The 16394-nt window shown below is 37.9% G+C and overlaps 1 pseudogene; it reads left to right on the top strand.

Annotated features, from left to right (window-relative positions):
- The first annotated feature begins 11285 nt into the window (after positions 1-11285).
- LOC148844278 (uncharacterized) lies at positions 11286-15659 on the top strand (annotated as a pseudogene).
- The last annotated feature ends 735 nt before the right edge of the window (positions 15660-16394 follow it).

Here is a 16394-nt window from a genome sequence, read left to right as displayed (position 1 = left end):
TTCGTTCCTTGTTTTGAGATGGAAGCCTACATCACATATTTAGACATACACATACATGATGTGATCTAAAATAAAATACATAGGGTGGCCTAACTGATGCATCCATTGGGTAATGTTTCTCTTGTCATTCATGGGGAGAGTTCTAGCAAGTAACAACTCAGTACACACTTTACAAGTACAATTATCTAATTGTACATTTGAAAACATCTTCCTATAATTTCAACACATATATAAGGCAGGTAGTCTTGATATTCAAATTCATTTTGATTTTACTAGATCAGGATATTCTCTTGTAGATTTTTTTTTCTATCATTAGCCCTTCAGCATGTTGGGTTTCCCTCTTATGTGGAGGATGGCCCAAGAAGCCCATGTGGTATTTTTGAGTCCATGGATGAGGGTATTCTTGTTCAAATGAAAATAAGAAAAGGAAATAACCTTTTAGTGGTATTGGTTGCCAAAAAGATTGGGAGAAGAAGAGAAGAAAAGGGAAGAGAATCCCGTACAAAAACGGAGAGAGAAAATGAGCGGATTCTTTAAATTCCAGTCTGCATAGTATTTCATATTGTGCTCCGATCGAAAGTCGTTTGTGGTCCGATTGGGCTGAAACTTTGCAGGCATTTTCTCGATTTAAGGTTATTTAATCTGAACGGTGGAGATCTGGTTTGGCTCAATGGTTTGTGAGATCTGAGTCCGTGAACAGTACCTCCGTTTTGGGTGAGATTTCTCCATTATCTTGAGATATTTGTTAATTTCCAAGAAACGTATTTTCTTGATGATTTTCTTGATGATTTGCTGATTGTATGTCTCTAGTTTTATCTAGAGAGAACCCTTGTACAATAACTTTCTTGATAGTGAAAGTTTTTGGGTGACCATGGTTTTTTTCTTTCCCACACCGAGAAGGTTTTTCCACGTAAATTTGGTTGTGTTCTTGTGCGCTTGTTTTTTTGTTTAAGCTCTACTAAATTGTTTCCTATTAGATTCACACAAAGAGGGAGAAAAATATTGTTTCAGCTGTTTTTGAAACTTGATTATAATTTTCTTGATTTTCGTGATTCTCCCAACAAGTGGTATCAGAGCCAGGTTATTGTTACTGAATATCTTTTGCTGTATATGGAAGCTAATTTGGGTAGAATGATTACTTTGAATGGTGCAAATTACCATACTTGGAAAGGAAAAATGGAAGATCTCCTTTATGTTAAACAATTTCATCTACCGGTGTTTGCCACTGAGAAGCCAGAAAATATGTCTGAGGAACAATGGACCTTGTTACATCGACAGGTTTGTGGCTATATAAGGTAGTGGGTAGATGATAATGTTTTGAATCATATTAGTGGAGAAATACATTTACGGACACTTTGGAATAAACTTGAAGAGTTGTATGCTCGGAAAACGGGAAATAATAAAATGATTCTCATCAAGCAGTTGATGGCTTTGAGGTATCGAGATGGAACTCCGTTGACAGATCACTTGAATATGTTCCAAGGTATAATTAATCAACTAGTTGTAATGGGTATCAAGTTTGATGATGAGATTCAGGGGTTGTGTCTACTAGGTACATTGCCAAACTCTTGGGAGACATTCAGAATGTCATTGAGTAACTCAGCTCCGAATGGTATAATCAATATGGATCTGGCTAAGAGCAGTATTTTAAATGAAGAAACGAGAAGAAAGTCACATGGGTCTTCTCAGCAGTCAGAGATTTTGGTTACTGAAAGAAGAGGGTAGAGTAAGAGCAAAGATTCCAGGAACAAAGATAAAGGAAGAAGTAAGTCCAACAGGTTTGCTAATGTTGAGTGCCATCACTGTGACATGAAAGGACACATCAAGAAATATTATAGACAGTTGAAACAGGAGAACAAGAAGAAAGGCAAAGAACAAGAGGGTGGTGATAGTAAGGAAAATGATAGAGTTGCTACCACTTCTACTGAAGACTTTCTTGTTGTTTATGATAGTGATATTGTCAACATTGCATGCCATGAGACCAATTGGGTTATTGATAGTGGAGCCTCCATTCATGCTACATCTCGAAAGGACTTCTTTACATCCTACATGGCAGGTGACTTTGGTATAGTAAAGATGGGCAATGATGGCTTGGCCCAAGTCGTTGGTATTGGAGATGTGTGCTTGGAGATGAACAATGGCACGAATCTATTTCTTAGAGGGGTAAAGCATATTCCTGATATTTGCTTGAATTTAATCTCTGCAGGTAAACTTGATGATGAAGGATATTGCAACACCTTCAATAATGGTCAGTGGAAGCTTACTAAAGGTGCTATGATTGTTACTCGTGAAAACAAGCATTCTATCTTGTATATACTACAAGGAGGACTCTCACAAGACGCTATCAATGCTGTGAAAGATAAGCTTACATCAGAGTTGTGGCATAAGAGACTTGCTCACATAAGCGAGAAAGGCTTGACAGTATTGGCTAAGAAGAATCTTCTTCCTGGCATGAATGATCCACATTTGGAAAAGTGTATTCATTGTTTGGTAGGGAAGCAGAATAGAGTTTCTTTCAGCAGTTTCCCTTCTTCAAGAAAACGCGGTATACTTGATCTAGTACATTCAGATGTGTGTGGTCCTATGAAGACAAGAACTCTGGGTGGTGCCTGATATTTTGTGACCTTCATAGATGATTGTTCAAGAAAGTTATGGGTGTACATTTTGAAGAGCAAAGATCAAGTGTTAGATGTGTTCAAGCAGTTTCAGGCTCTAGTTGAGCGACAGACTGGGAAGAAATTGCGATGCATCAGAACAGATGATGGGGGAGAGTATTTAGGTTTTTTTGATGAGTACTGCAGGCATCAAGGCATTCGACATCAAAAGACACCTCCCAAGACTCCTTAGTTGAATGGTTTGGCTGAGAGAATGAACAGGACTCTAGTTGAAAGAGTAAGATGTCTTCTTTCGCAGGCTCAGTTGCCAAGATCTTTCTGGGGTGAGGCTTTGAATATAGTTGTACATGTTCTTAATCTCACACCATGTGTTCCTCTTCAGTTTGATGTTCCAAACAGAGTTTGGACTGGCAAAGATATTTCTTATGATCATCTACGTGCTTTTGGTTGCAAGGCATTTGTGCACATCCCAAAAGACGAGAGGTCTAAGCTTGATGTGAAGACACGACAATGCATCTTTGTTGGTAATGGTCTAGATGAATTTGGGTACAGATTATATGATTCAGTTGAGAAGAAGCTAGTTAGGAGTCGTGATGTTGTGTTTATAGAAGATCAGACTATACAAGATGTTGAGAAGATCGAAAAAGCAGTCCATCAATACAGTGATGATTTGATTGACTTGGATCTGATTCCTTTATCAGCACAGGCGGAAAATACCCAGTATGATCAACAGGGTACTGATGATGTAAATGCTCCTACACAAGTCGAGATAGATCATCAGACTATTGATCAGTTGCTAGAACCAGAAACTCCACTTAGAAAGTCTACCAGAGATCAACGTTCTTCCACACGGTATAATGCAAATGAGTATGTATTATTGACAGATGAGGGAGAGCCTCAATGTTATGTAGAAGCCATGGAAGATGAAAACAGGGCACATTGGGTTGGTGCTATGGAAGATGAGATGCAATCTTTGTACGACAATCACACATTTGAGTTGGTAAAGTTGCCTAAGGGTAAGAGAGCTTTGAAGAACAAGTGGGTTTACAGGGTGAAGCAAGAAGAACATACTTTACAACCACGATACAAAGCCAGATTAGTTGTCAAGGGATTCAGTCAGAGAAATGGTATTGATTTTGATGAAATTTTCTCTCTTGTTGTGAAAATGTCTTCCATACGTGTTGTTTTAGGCTTAGCAGCTAGCCTGGATTTAGAGATTGAGCAGATGGATGTGAAAACAGCCTTTCTTCATGGTGAATTAGAGGAAGAGATCTATATGGAGCAACCAGAGGGTTTTGAGGTAAAAGGAAAAGAGGATTATGTTTGCCGGTTGAAGAAAAGCCTTTACGGTTTGAAACAAGCACCCAGACAATGGTATAACAAGTTTGAGTCAGTTATGGGGGAACATGGCTATAAGAAGATTACTTCTGATCACTGTGTTTTTGTGCAAAAATTCTCTGATGATGATTTTATTATCTTATTACTTTATGTTGATGACATGTTGATTGTTGGCAGAAATTCTTCAAGGATTGAGAATTTGAAGAAGCAGTTAAGTAAGTCCTTTGCCATGAAGAACTTGGGACCAGCAAAACAAATTCTTGGCATTTGAATTTGTCGAGACAGGAAAAAGAAAAAGTTGTACATGTCATAGGAAAGGTACATCAACAAGGTACTTGAAAGGTTCCATATGGATAAAGCTAAAGTGGTTTCTTCTCCTTTATCTAACCACTTTAAGTTAAGATCAGATCAAGGCCCTTCAACAGATAAAGAGAAGGAAGATATGGAAAAGGTTTCATATGCGTCAGTAGTAGGAAGTTTGATGTATGCAATGGTATGTACAAGGCCAGACATAACTCATGCAATTGGAGTTGTTAGTCGTTTCCTTTCGAACACAGGAAGAAAGCATTGGAATGTAGTAAAGTGGATAGTGAGATATCTTCGAGGTACTTCCAATTTAACACTTAGTTTCGGCAGTGGTAAACTAGTGTTAGTTGGATACACTGATTCAGATATGGCAGGAGATGAGGATTCTCATAAGTCTACTTCAGGTTAACTGATTACTTTCTCTGGTGGAGCTGTTTCGTGGCAGTCAAGGTTGTAGAAGTGTATTGCTCTTTCTACAGCAGATGTAGAGTTTATTGCAACAACAAAAGCTTGTAAAGAATTGTTATGGATGAAGCAGTTCGTGAGAGATCTTAGTTTCAAGCAACAAAAATATGTTCTATTCTGTGATAATCAGAGTACTATTCACTTGGCTAAGAACTCAGCATTTCATGCAAGGTCAAAGCATATCGATGTGAGGTATCATTGGATAAGAGATACTCTAAACAACAAATTACTTGAACTTGAAAAAATTCACACAGATGATAATGGCTCTGATATATTAACAAAGTCATTACCAAGAGAAAAACTTGAGGTTTGTCACTTGGTCGCCGGGTTGGCGAATCCCTCCACCTAGTCGGGAAAGGGGGAGATTTGTTGGGTTTCCCTCTTATGTGGAGGATGGCCCAAGAAGCCCATGTGGTATTTTTGAGCCCATGGATGAGGGTATTCTTGTTCAAATGAAAATAGGAAAAGGAAATAACCTTTTAGTGGTATTGGTTGCCAAAAAGATTTGGAGAAGAAGAGAAGAAAAGGGAAGAGAATCCCGTGCAAAAACGGAGAGAGAAAAGGAATGGATTCTTTAAATTCCAGTTTGTGAAAGTCGTTTGTGGTCCGATTGAGCTGAAAATTTGCAGGAATGTTCGCGACTTAAGGTTCTTCAATCTGAACGGTGGAGATATGGTTTGGCTCACTGGTTTGTGAGATATGAGTCCCTGAACAGTACCTCCATTTTGGGTGAGATTTCTCCATTATCTTGAGATATTTGTTAGTTTCCAAGAAACGTATTTTCTTGATGATTTTCTTGATGATTTGTTGATTGTATGCCTCTAGTTTTATTTAGAGAGAACCCTTGTACAATAACTTTCTTGATAGTGATAGTTTTTCGGTGACCGTGGTTTTTTTCTTTCCCACACCGAGAAGTTTTTCCACGTAAATTTGGTTGTGTTCTTGTGTGCTTGTTCTTTGGTTTAAGCTCTACTAAATTGCTTCCTAATAGATTCACACAAAGAGGGAGAAAAAAATTGTTTCTGCTGTTTTTGAAACTTGATTATAATTTTCTTGATTTCGTGATTCTCCCAACACAGCATATTACCAGATCTGATTTGAGCGGTTGCATTTGTAGCTTAATCCTTGTTAGAGGTGGAATGAGGAGTATTGGATTTAAAGTTATTAAGACAGACCCAGTAGAGTATTGTATGGTTACTCCAGACATTGACATCTTTTGTGAGGGGGAGTTAGTAAGGGATGATGAAGATGGGTTAGATGAATTATGTTATGATGAAGTTAGTGGAGTCGAAAAGCAGATAACTCAAATACAAGAACTAGTGGAACTTCCTCTGAGACAACTTTTCAAACCAATTCTGGAATTTTTTTGTATGGCTACCAAAAGGAATTTTGTTGATATGTCTGTCAGTAGTTATATTTAATTATTGGTATGATTCCTCTGTGCAGGTTGATTTGGAAAGAATTGCTAAGGATACATGCAGATATGTTAATGCTGACCTTACAACTTTGTGTACTGAAGTTGCTCTTAAGTGCATCAGAGAAAAGATGGATGCCCTTGATTAGAAAGATGAATCAATAGATGTTGAGATGCTCAACTCAATGCACATTACAGATGAGCACTTCAAGACTTCTCTTGGATCAAGCAATCCCTTAGCTCTTCGTGAAACAGTGAGTACAACGCTTCCAAATAGCTTGGGATTTCTGCTTTGTGGCACTCTAGAAGTTAAGATATCTTAACCTCACTCCAGAATGTTGAAGTACAAATGCTATCCAAAGAATGGAAATTATTTGCTGATGAAGGAATAGTTCCCAAAATGGCATTTGTGAAGCGAACATATATTGTACAAGCAAAAGAATCTATCAATTTTGAAATTAATATGTATTTATAACAAATTACAAGATTGTATTGGTTCTTACATTTATATGATGATCAACACGAATGAATGACCAATTTTGTTGGATACGTAACATGCAGCAGAGACCTGGCAACTAAGAACCCATAGAGAAACACGGCGACTTGACCAATACATATTGTGAGTTTCTGGTGTTTTAGCTGGATTTATGTGGTTCTATGTCCGTTGAGTTGAACCTACTCATGTTTCCATTCTGCTATGGAGCAATCCCAATTTGCAATATAGAATAGAGTCCCATTCTTCTCCTATGATTATAAATAACACCCAATAGATGATTTCGATGTACCATCATGCAAGCTTGGGAAAAGTAATCCAGACAAAATGATTAGAGAGTACCCTTCTCAATATCCAAGGACCATTTGAAATGGTTGAATCCTAGGAGATTAAGCTTCATATAGAATAAGTGGGTTCCTTTGACAATGGGCAGTTGAGGATTGTTAAATTCAATGTTCATGGGACCTCTAGGGGTAACTCCAGGGAGAGTGTTGGGGGTGATATTTATAGAAATCATGAGGGAACCTTTCTTTTTGATATTGCCCGCTACTTTGGGTTTTTTTCAAATATGAAGGCCAAGCTAATATACCTTCTATAAGTTGTCTTATATGCCAAGGATCTCAACCTGAGATCCCTTTGGATTGAAAGTGATTCAAAGTTTTCTATAGAAATTCCAAACAAAAACTACTCCTGTCCATGGCAGGTGCTAGGCATTGTTGATCAAATTACTAAGGCCACTGAAGATTTTGAAATCAGGGTCATTCAATATTCTGAAATAAGGAAATATAGTGGTTGATTCACTCGCCAACTTAGGTTGTGATGAGAGAAATGAGGGTATGATCTATTTGAACCAAGAGTTGCCTAGACAAACAAGACGTGCATCAAAGTTTGGGGTTAAAAAAAATCTTCCAAATCAATGGCCTTCCATATGAACATTTTCCCACAAGGGCTAGGTGATGGTCAAAACAATTTTTTTGCATTTCTTCATCAGAGAAGAAAATTGTGAGCTTCCCCCGTGAAGAGAAAATGCCTCAGTCATGCCTGATTAACTTCTAAACCAAGGACAAACACAATGAATTTGTAAAGGATCAAGAAGGATCCCCAAGGGGTCAGGTTTGACAGTTGAGACTTTCCCCATTCTTTAGTTGACAAATTTACCTAGTTTTTTATAATCAAGAAAAGTTGACAAGGTCTTACATGCCCCAACTAAGCATATCCCCAGGTTATTCGATGATGGATGTCCTAGTATGCAGGGGTTGAGTGACCACTGCTCTCTTCACATTTTCAAGAAAAGCCAATAACACCTAAAATGAGGAATACTTCATCCACTTAAGATGAGCTAATCTTCTTTTTTAAGGTATTGTATTGCAAAATAAAGATAACAAAATGCCTCAGCCCTTGTACAATGAGAGAATGTACATTTGGAATATACAAAAAGATCTATAAGTCAGCTAAGAAATGGTCCAACTTACAAAAAAATAAAAGTTAGGCACCATTAAAAGCCCTTTGTACAATTGACCATTAACACAGATATCCTATAACTCCGTTCAAGACTGAATATACATCATTATACATATAGACAAAAATATGGCTGTTCCTTCACTTCCCAAGAGCCCATAGAATAGTAATAGGAAAAGTCCTCCAAAGCACCTTGCGTCGAACATTAAAACCCTTGAGAGTCTACCATTGCAGAAGCTAAAGGATTGAAGCAAGCACACAAAACAATTACCAGAAAAAGACCAAGTCATTTCCCAAAGCTGATGACTAAAACTACAGTGGATGAAGATGTAATTACAAGAGTTAGGCACTTCATTGCAGTTGTACAACCGAACTATAATATGTCAATTTCAAGAACTTTCATTGAAAGCCTTATATTTTGATTTTTTTCAAGTGGTGCATTAGATAAAAAAGGAAAAGAATTATATGAACTCCATTAATGCTCTATCAACATTGTATGAATAAAAAAAGAATGATAAGCAACTACTATACTTGTTAGTCAATTCAATTTTTGCAACACCCCTAAAGGACCAAGCCATCATATCTGGATCCATTAGCCAATCAGTTACTAACTTAGAGTCACCGACAATTAATAATCCATTAAAACCAACCTCATCCGGATCCATTAGCCAATCGGTTGCTAAAGTAGAGTCACCGACAATTAATAATCCATTTAAACCAACCTAACTGGCAATACGGTAATATTATCACTAATGCGTGGTAAACACCCTCTCATACTAGAGGGCAAAATATTGCTTTGACCACACAATCTAATGGGTGATCGGCAATGAAGGAGTTGACTTTATTGAAGGGAAATTGCTTGAAACTTACAATGACAAAACAACATATGGAGAAAGAGATAATCACTGAACAATGCACAACTATTTGGTCATTGGCAATTGAGAAATTTATCGAGGACGGAAAACCTCTTAAAGCATAAGAAGAAAAGAAAAATGAATTAAAATAATATTCGCAAAATGTATCCTTACTTTTAGGGTAGATTTTTTAAACTATTCTTGTGGTTTAGTTAATTGACTAAGTGTATCCTTATTTTTTGAAAATTGATTGACACTATCCCTAATATTTCTGACAATTGACCAATATTTCCCTTTCCGTTAGCATATGTTGTGACCAGAGAACTGTTGTGAGGGAGATGAATCTCTACTTTTTCTTCCTCTTCTTCACGATGAGTTTCATCCTGCTGTATAGTCATCAACGAAACCTGAATCTCCCTGACAATTGATTGGCACAACTCATCTCTTGATTTTGTGGCCAATGAGTAATTGAATAAGGAGTATACATTAAAACCTTGATACTGTTGAAAGGGAGAAGATGATAAATTGAGGTTTAGAAGCCGTCTAATGACGCAAACATTGGTATCACAAATTTCTATATGTCAAAATGTATAATCAATGGACTTTATAGAGAAGATTCCTGAAAATGGAAGTTCAAGCACTATTTCATTCTTCTCATAACAACACAACTCGAACCCAAGAAAGTTACAGGAAATTAGGATTTGACTATTGACCTTCTAGCTAGAATGGGAATTTGACAGCAAAGCCACGATGTTTGCACCTTGTGTGTTGGCTTCCTCCAAGACTTGCTGAGATGTGTATGAGGAAACCGATGAAGATGAACAACTGCACATCAATGGCTAGACCCATTTTCGATGGTCCACTATTCACTTGTGAAAGATGGATATGTAGCTTGAGTGAGAGAGACGTAGATCCTGTTAAGTGTTAGTTGCAGTTTGACTTTGAAAGATGTCAGATAGGGCAAACTAAGGTAAAAGCAGGATGAGGCTGGGGTGGTAAGAAAAAGCGAAGGCAATGAAGGGAGGCCTTCTCAGAAGTTCATGTCTTATGCTGGACCGATTGGAGTTTTCTTTCTCTCTCTGGAGGTGATGACTTGCTTGTCGCTCAAATTCATCGGGGATCCCGGCCACACAACCGGGACTGCTATTGTGGTAATGGAGGGAAAAAATTATTGTGCTTCGGATCCTCCAAAGATTTGGTCATTTAAATTAGTGACTTGGACCGAAAGCAAAGAAAAAATTTCTTTCTCAAATCCCTGTTTTATTTTGAAAATTTAAAGAAGAATGAAGAGAAATAGTTTTTTTTCATTTTTTTGTTAATGAACGTTTAACGGTAAGGGAAGTATTATTCAATTGTCAAAAACAGTAGGGGTAATGTTAACCAATTTTCAAACACTAAGAATACATTTAGTCAATTATCTAAACCACAAGTGTGGTTCAGAAATTTATCCAAAATTTTATTATGGCATGGTTGTTTTTCATCCATCTATTACATTTTCTCAGCCAGAACATCTTTAATTAATCTTAGCTCAATATACAAATTTGTTTTCTCCTGTATCTTAGGAATTCACTTTACTCAAAATATATAGAATATTGCATCATTTCATATGAATCCTCTATCAGTATGAGTGTGCCTCATTCTCATTAGGGTTGTAAATGGATCAGATTGAATTCAATCAAGGATATATTTGATTCAATCTAATGATTCAAATCCAATAAGAATCCATCAGATTTTTAAGAATATGATTCTAATCCAGCTTCTGATGGATGGGATTCAAAGTCAAATCGGATATGATCCAACTTATTTAAAGCCTTTTAAGTCTCATCATGCAATTTAGGCGTACGTCGTAATTTGTAAGTGTTACAAGAAAATTATAATGTATGCTTAATTAACATTCTTTCCAAAAGAATATCTCAAATACTATTGGGCGTGATTCCTAGGAGATCCTCTTCACCTATTTTAGGCAAGAAATTTCACAGAAAATCTGTATATTTCCTATACAGATTCTTAGCAGTTTTTTAGGAAGCTTTGTTTTTAGAAGTTTTGTTTTTAGCAGCTTTGTCTTTAGGAGGATATTTTGTATATTTTCTGTACATATTCTTTTTGGATAGTTAGCAGTTTTAGGAAGTCTTCTTGGTTATAGAAAGTTGCTTTTAGGAAGTTTTTGTTTTAGAAAGTTTTGTATTTAGAAAGTTTCGTAGCAAGAGACTCCATCGAACTTGCATATATACCACAAGATAACAATGAAAAGGTAGAACTTTTGGCTCCCAAAATTTTTCATGGTATCAGAGCCAAACCTGGAGACCTACCCAACCTCAGACAAATCTTGCTAATCGGTCACCATGGCTGCCAACAACGACAATAACAGTAAGAGCTCGAGTAAGTTTGTTGGACCGACTTCTCCTTTCTATTTGCATCCCTCAGATAATCCTGGAATTATTATCAGTCCAGTAGTCTTGAGAGGAGATAACTATGATGAATGGACAAAGGCGATGAGAACTGCTTTTCATGCCAAAAACAAGATCGGTTTCATCGAAGGCAAGGTCACAAAGCCGGAGAACGATGCTCCGGAGATGGATCTCTGGTGGATTGTGAACTCGACGTTGGTGACTTGGGTTTTCAATACCGTCGATCCATCACTGCGTTCAACTATCACGTATATGGAAACGGTAAAAGAACTTTGGGATGATTTGACGGAACGATTCTCAATTGGCAACGGACCATAGATTTATTAGATTAAATCCGAACTTGCTAACTACAAGCAACATGAACAGACAATGGTTGCATATTATGGAAAACTGAAGGTAATGTGGGACGAATTAGGAAGCTACTCTAAGGTGCCAATGTGTACATGCGGGTGCAAATGTGGAGCAACAACTGAATTAGTTAAAGAAAGAGAAGAAGAGGAAATCATCAATTTTTGATGGATTTGGATGACGATATATTTGAAACTGTGCATTCCAACATATTGAGTATGGAGCCAATTCCAAATATGAATAAAGTTTACTCAATGATCATACAAGAAGATCGACATCGATCGTTGGCATGAGGTAAGGAGGTACGTGCAAATGCTGTTGGTTTTGCAGCACAAGCATCGCAAATATCGCAAGACAGTAGAGCTACTTCAAAAGACAAATCAATTATGTGTAACAATTGTGATCGATCTGGCCATGAAGCAAAGAATTGCTTCCAATTGATTGGATACCCTGAATGGTGGGGAGACAGACCCTGCGGTACATCAGCCGGGCGTGGAGCGGGACGAGGAAGAGGGGGAGGACCCTCTGGTGGACGTGGCTGAGGTACGGAAAAAGCTCATGCTGCTCAGCCATCAATGGGGCGTGAGATGGCTACTAATGCAACTGTGATTGATGGAGATCAGACTGGACTGAACGGGCTTAATGACGAGCAATGGCAGACTCTTGTAAGCATGCTTAATGCTTACAAAACCGGGACTAATGAAAAACTCTCTAGTAAGAAATATTCCACTCAATGGATTATTGACTCTGGGGCGTCACATCACATGACGAGGAATTTAAATATGCTTGTTGACACCTATGATGTTGCACCTTGTCCTGTTGGGTTACCCAACGGTGCACACACCGAGGCTATGAAAGAAGGCATTGTTGAACTTGGAAATAATTTTAAATTGCTGCACGTATTATATGTCCCAAAACTCAATTGTAATTTATTGTCAGTGGGTCGGTTACTAAATGACACAGATTGTATTGTGACATTTACTAATAAGTTGTGTGTGATCCACGACCACATCTCGAGGACTCTGATTGATGCGGGTGAATAGCTTGATGGGGTCTATGTCTTCAAGAATGTGGCGTCAGTTCGTGCTTACAAGACAGATGAAATTGAGTCATGTGATTTATGGCATCAGAGATTGGGACACCCTTCTTATCAAACGGTTAACTTGCTTCTTAATATCAGTAATAGTAATAAGAATAAAACTTGTGATGTTTGTTTAAAGGCAAAGCAAACTAGAGATGTTTTTATTCAAAGTGGCAATAAAGTGACTAATTGTTTTGCATTGATTCATTGTGACTTATGGGTGCTTATAGAGTACCTGCATCTTGTGGTGTTGTATATTTTCGGACAATTGTTGATGATTTTTCTCGAGCGGTTTGGATATATTTGCTGCCTAAAAAGAGTGAATTTAGTCGAACACTCAAAAATTTATGTGCAATGATTGAATGACAATTTAATAAGAAAGTTATGGTGGTGAGGAGTGATAATGGAACAAAGTTTAAATCCTTGAAATCATATTTTGACGAGAAAGGAATTTTATTTCAAACTTCTTGTATTGGAACACCACAACAAAATGGTCGTGTGGAGAGAAAGCATCGTCATATCTTGAATGTAGCCAGAGTACTCAGGTTTCAAGCACAATTTCCTATCAATTTCTAGGGTGAGTGTGTTTTGACCGTAGGGTACTTGATTAACCAGATACCTTCAACCCTTCTTTGTGGTAAAACACCTTACGAGATGCTATTTAGACAAAGTCCTTCGTATAAACATCTCAGAGATTTTGGTTGTTTGTGTTTTTCGCATGCTCAAGACCATGACAAATTCACCGCTAGGAATAGGAAATGTATCTTTGTTGGGTACCCTTTTGGGAAAAAGGGATGGAAATTATACGATCTTGAGTCCGATGAATACTTCGTCTCACGAGACATGGTGTTTAGTGAGGCCGAGTTTCATTTTTCCACTCCAGAACATCAAACCTCAGTAACCAATTCTCCCATTGCCATGGAAAATGTTGTGTTGCCTTGGACTGTTCAACCATTGAACTTTGTGACCACTCCTCTTGACATGGTATCTGATTCACCCCATATAGAAGTGAGGGGGAGCGACACAATGGATGAAGAAAGACATTAGAACACGGGTAATGATGTTGAGGCAGGTCCTCTTGATGAGACAATGAGCCATACAGATTACAGGAATAGTGAAACTGAAACTACTCCTTAGCCTACCACGGAGTTATTAGGCCGTGCACATCGAGAAGAGTGGACCCCCAACTATTTACAGGACTTTGTCACACACTCTGCTCATCATTTAGACCCCTCAGTTGTTTCTCTTGTATCATCTCAGTCCTCAGGCACTCCTTATCCCATAACTCATTATATAAAGTATGATAATTTTCTAACGAACACAGACATTTCTTGGTAGCTGTTACTGTAGGCCAAGAACCTACTCGTTTCTTTCAGGCAATAATTGATGCTCGATGGCGCGAGGCTATGTGCCAAGAGATACAGGCTTTGAAAGACAATGGGACATGGACCTTGAAAGACCTCCCACTTAGGAAAAAGGCAATCGGGTGTAAATGGGTCTACAAAATCAAGTACAACTCTGATGGATCCATTAAAATATTTAAAGCACGATTGGTGATCTTGGGCAATACTCAAGTTGAAGTTCTTGATTACAACGAGACCTTTGCCCCTATGGCTAAAATGGTCACAATTCGAAACTTCTTAGCAGTTGTTGTGGCCCAACATTGAGAATTGCATCAGATGGATGTCTACAATGCTTTTCTGCACGGCGATATCCATGAGGAGGTCTATATGAAGCTTCCTCCAGGATTTTCGGCCTCCGGGACTGGAAAGGTATGCAAACTCCGAAAATCTTTGTATGGTCTACAACAAGCCCCCCGAAATTGGCTTTCTAAATTAGCTGCTTCCTTGAAAACCTTTGGGTTTGCTCAATACTATTTTGATTATTCCTTATTTACATAATGCAAAAATGGGCTTATCTTGCACGTCTTGGTTTATGTTGATGATTTGATTGTTGGTGGAAATAACCCGGAGTTCATACTCAAATTTAAACAGTATATACACCATTGTTTTCACATGAAGGACTTGGGTGTTCTTAAATATTTTTTGGGCATTAAAGTGACTCGCGGACCATCTGGGATATTTCTTTGTCAAAGGAAATATGCACTTGATATTATTACAAAAACTGGCTTATTGGGGTCCAAACCTGCTCACTTTCCTATTGCTCAGAATCATAAACTTGCCCTTGCTAATGGCACACTCCTGGATGATCCTGAACGATATCGCCATCTTGTGGGCCATTTGATTTATTTAACTATTACATGGCTGGAGCTTAGTTTGTCCTGGCTCAATTCATGCAGTGTCCTCGTGTGGATCATTGGGATGTGGCATTGCATGTGGTTCGTTATTTGAAAGGACATCTTGGTCAAGGGATATTTTTGCGCTCTGATAGTGATCTGCAATTGTATGCCTATTATGATTCCGACTAGGCGAGTTGTCCTTTAACTCGTCGCTCTCTTATTGGGTATTTTGTCATGTTGGGGCATTCCCCCATCTCCTGGAAGACTAAGAAACAATATACTCTCTCATTCCTCTGCCGAGGCTGAATACCGGTCAATGGCTACTGTCAGTTGTGAGTTGAAGTGGCTCAAAGGTCTACTGTCGTCTTTGGGTATATCCCACCTTCAACCTATATGTTTGTTTTGTGACAATCAAGCTGCTCTGCACATTGCTGCGAACCCTGTCTTCCATGAGCAAACCAAACATATTGAAGTTGATTGTCATTTCATTCGCAATGAACTCCAAACTGGCACCATTGCGCCTTCTTATGTACGTACTGATGAACAACTTGCCAAAATTTTCACAAAGGCTCTCGGATAGAAGCAGTTTGATCTTTTCCTTCCCAAGTTGGGCATTCACAATCCTCATGCACCAACTTGAGGGGGAGTATTGGGCGAGATTCCTAGGAGATCCTCTTCACCTATTTTAGGCAAGAAATTTCACAGAAAATCTGTATATTTCCTATACAGGCTCTTAGCAGTTTTTTAAGAAGCTTTGTTTTTAGAAGTTTTGTTTTTAGTAGCTTTGTTTTTAGGAAGATATTCTGTATATTTTCTGTACATATTCTTTTTGGATAGTTAGCAGTTTTAGGAAGTCTTTTTGGTTATAGAAAGTTGCTTTTAGGAAGTTTTTTGTTTTAGAAAGTTTTTTATTTAGAAAGTTTTGTAGCTATACAAGAAAAACCTCTTAGAAAGTTTTGTTTTAGCGAAATTCAGTGCTTATTAAAGCTTGGGTTGTCCTTCATGTAGCGATACAAGAAAAACCTCTCAACAGAAGTTTCATGGCTCATTCCATGATCTGTAGACTTCATCGCTCTTCTTTCTCAGATATACCTGCTAGTAAAAGAAAGAAAATCAATCGGGGAGAATAAACCATCATCATCATCAAAGCCTTATCCCAACCATATGGGGTTGGCTACATGAAGTCTGCTTTGCCATTCTGTTTTTTTAATGTCATATCCATTGTTCTTGAATGAAGCAAATGAATCTTTGGTTCATAAATTCTGTATATGTCATTTTTGTAGAACTATATTGTTTGCTTCACTTTGGTATCAAGGTATTCAAGATACCATATCTGTGTTGAATTTTAACAAAGAAAGTTTGTCTTTATTTGATG

The sequence above is a fragment of the Nelumbo lutea genome, chromosome 8 (assembly GCF_056320005.1).
Source record: "Nelumbo lutea isolate HS-2025 chromosome 8, American lotus-T2T, whole genome shotgun sequence".
In the NCBI taxonomy this organism is placed as follows: Eukaryota; Viridiplantae; Streptophyta; class Magnoliopsida; order Proteales; family Nelumbonaceae; genus Nelumbo; species Nelumbo lutea.
The sequence above is the reverse complement of the archived record's forward strand: the minus strand, read 5'-3'. Positions and strand labels throughout refer to the sequence as shown.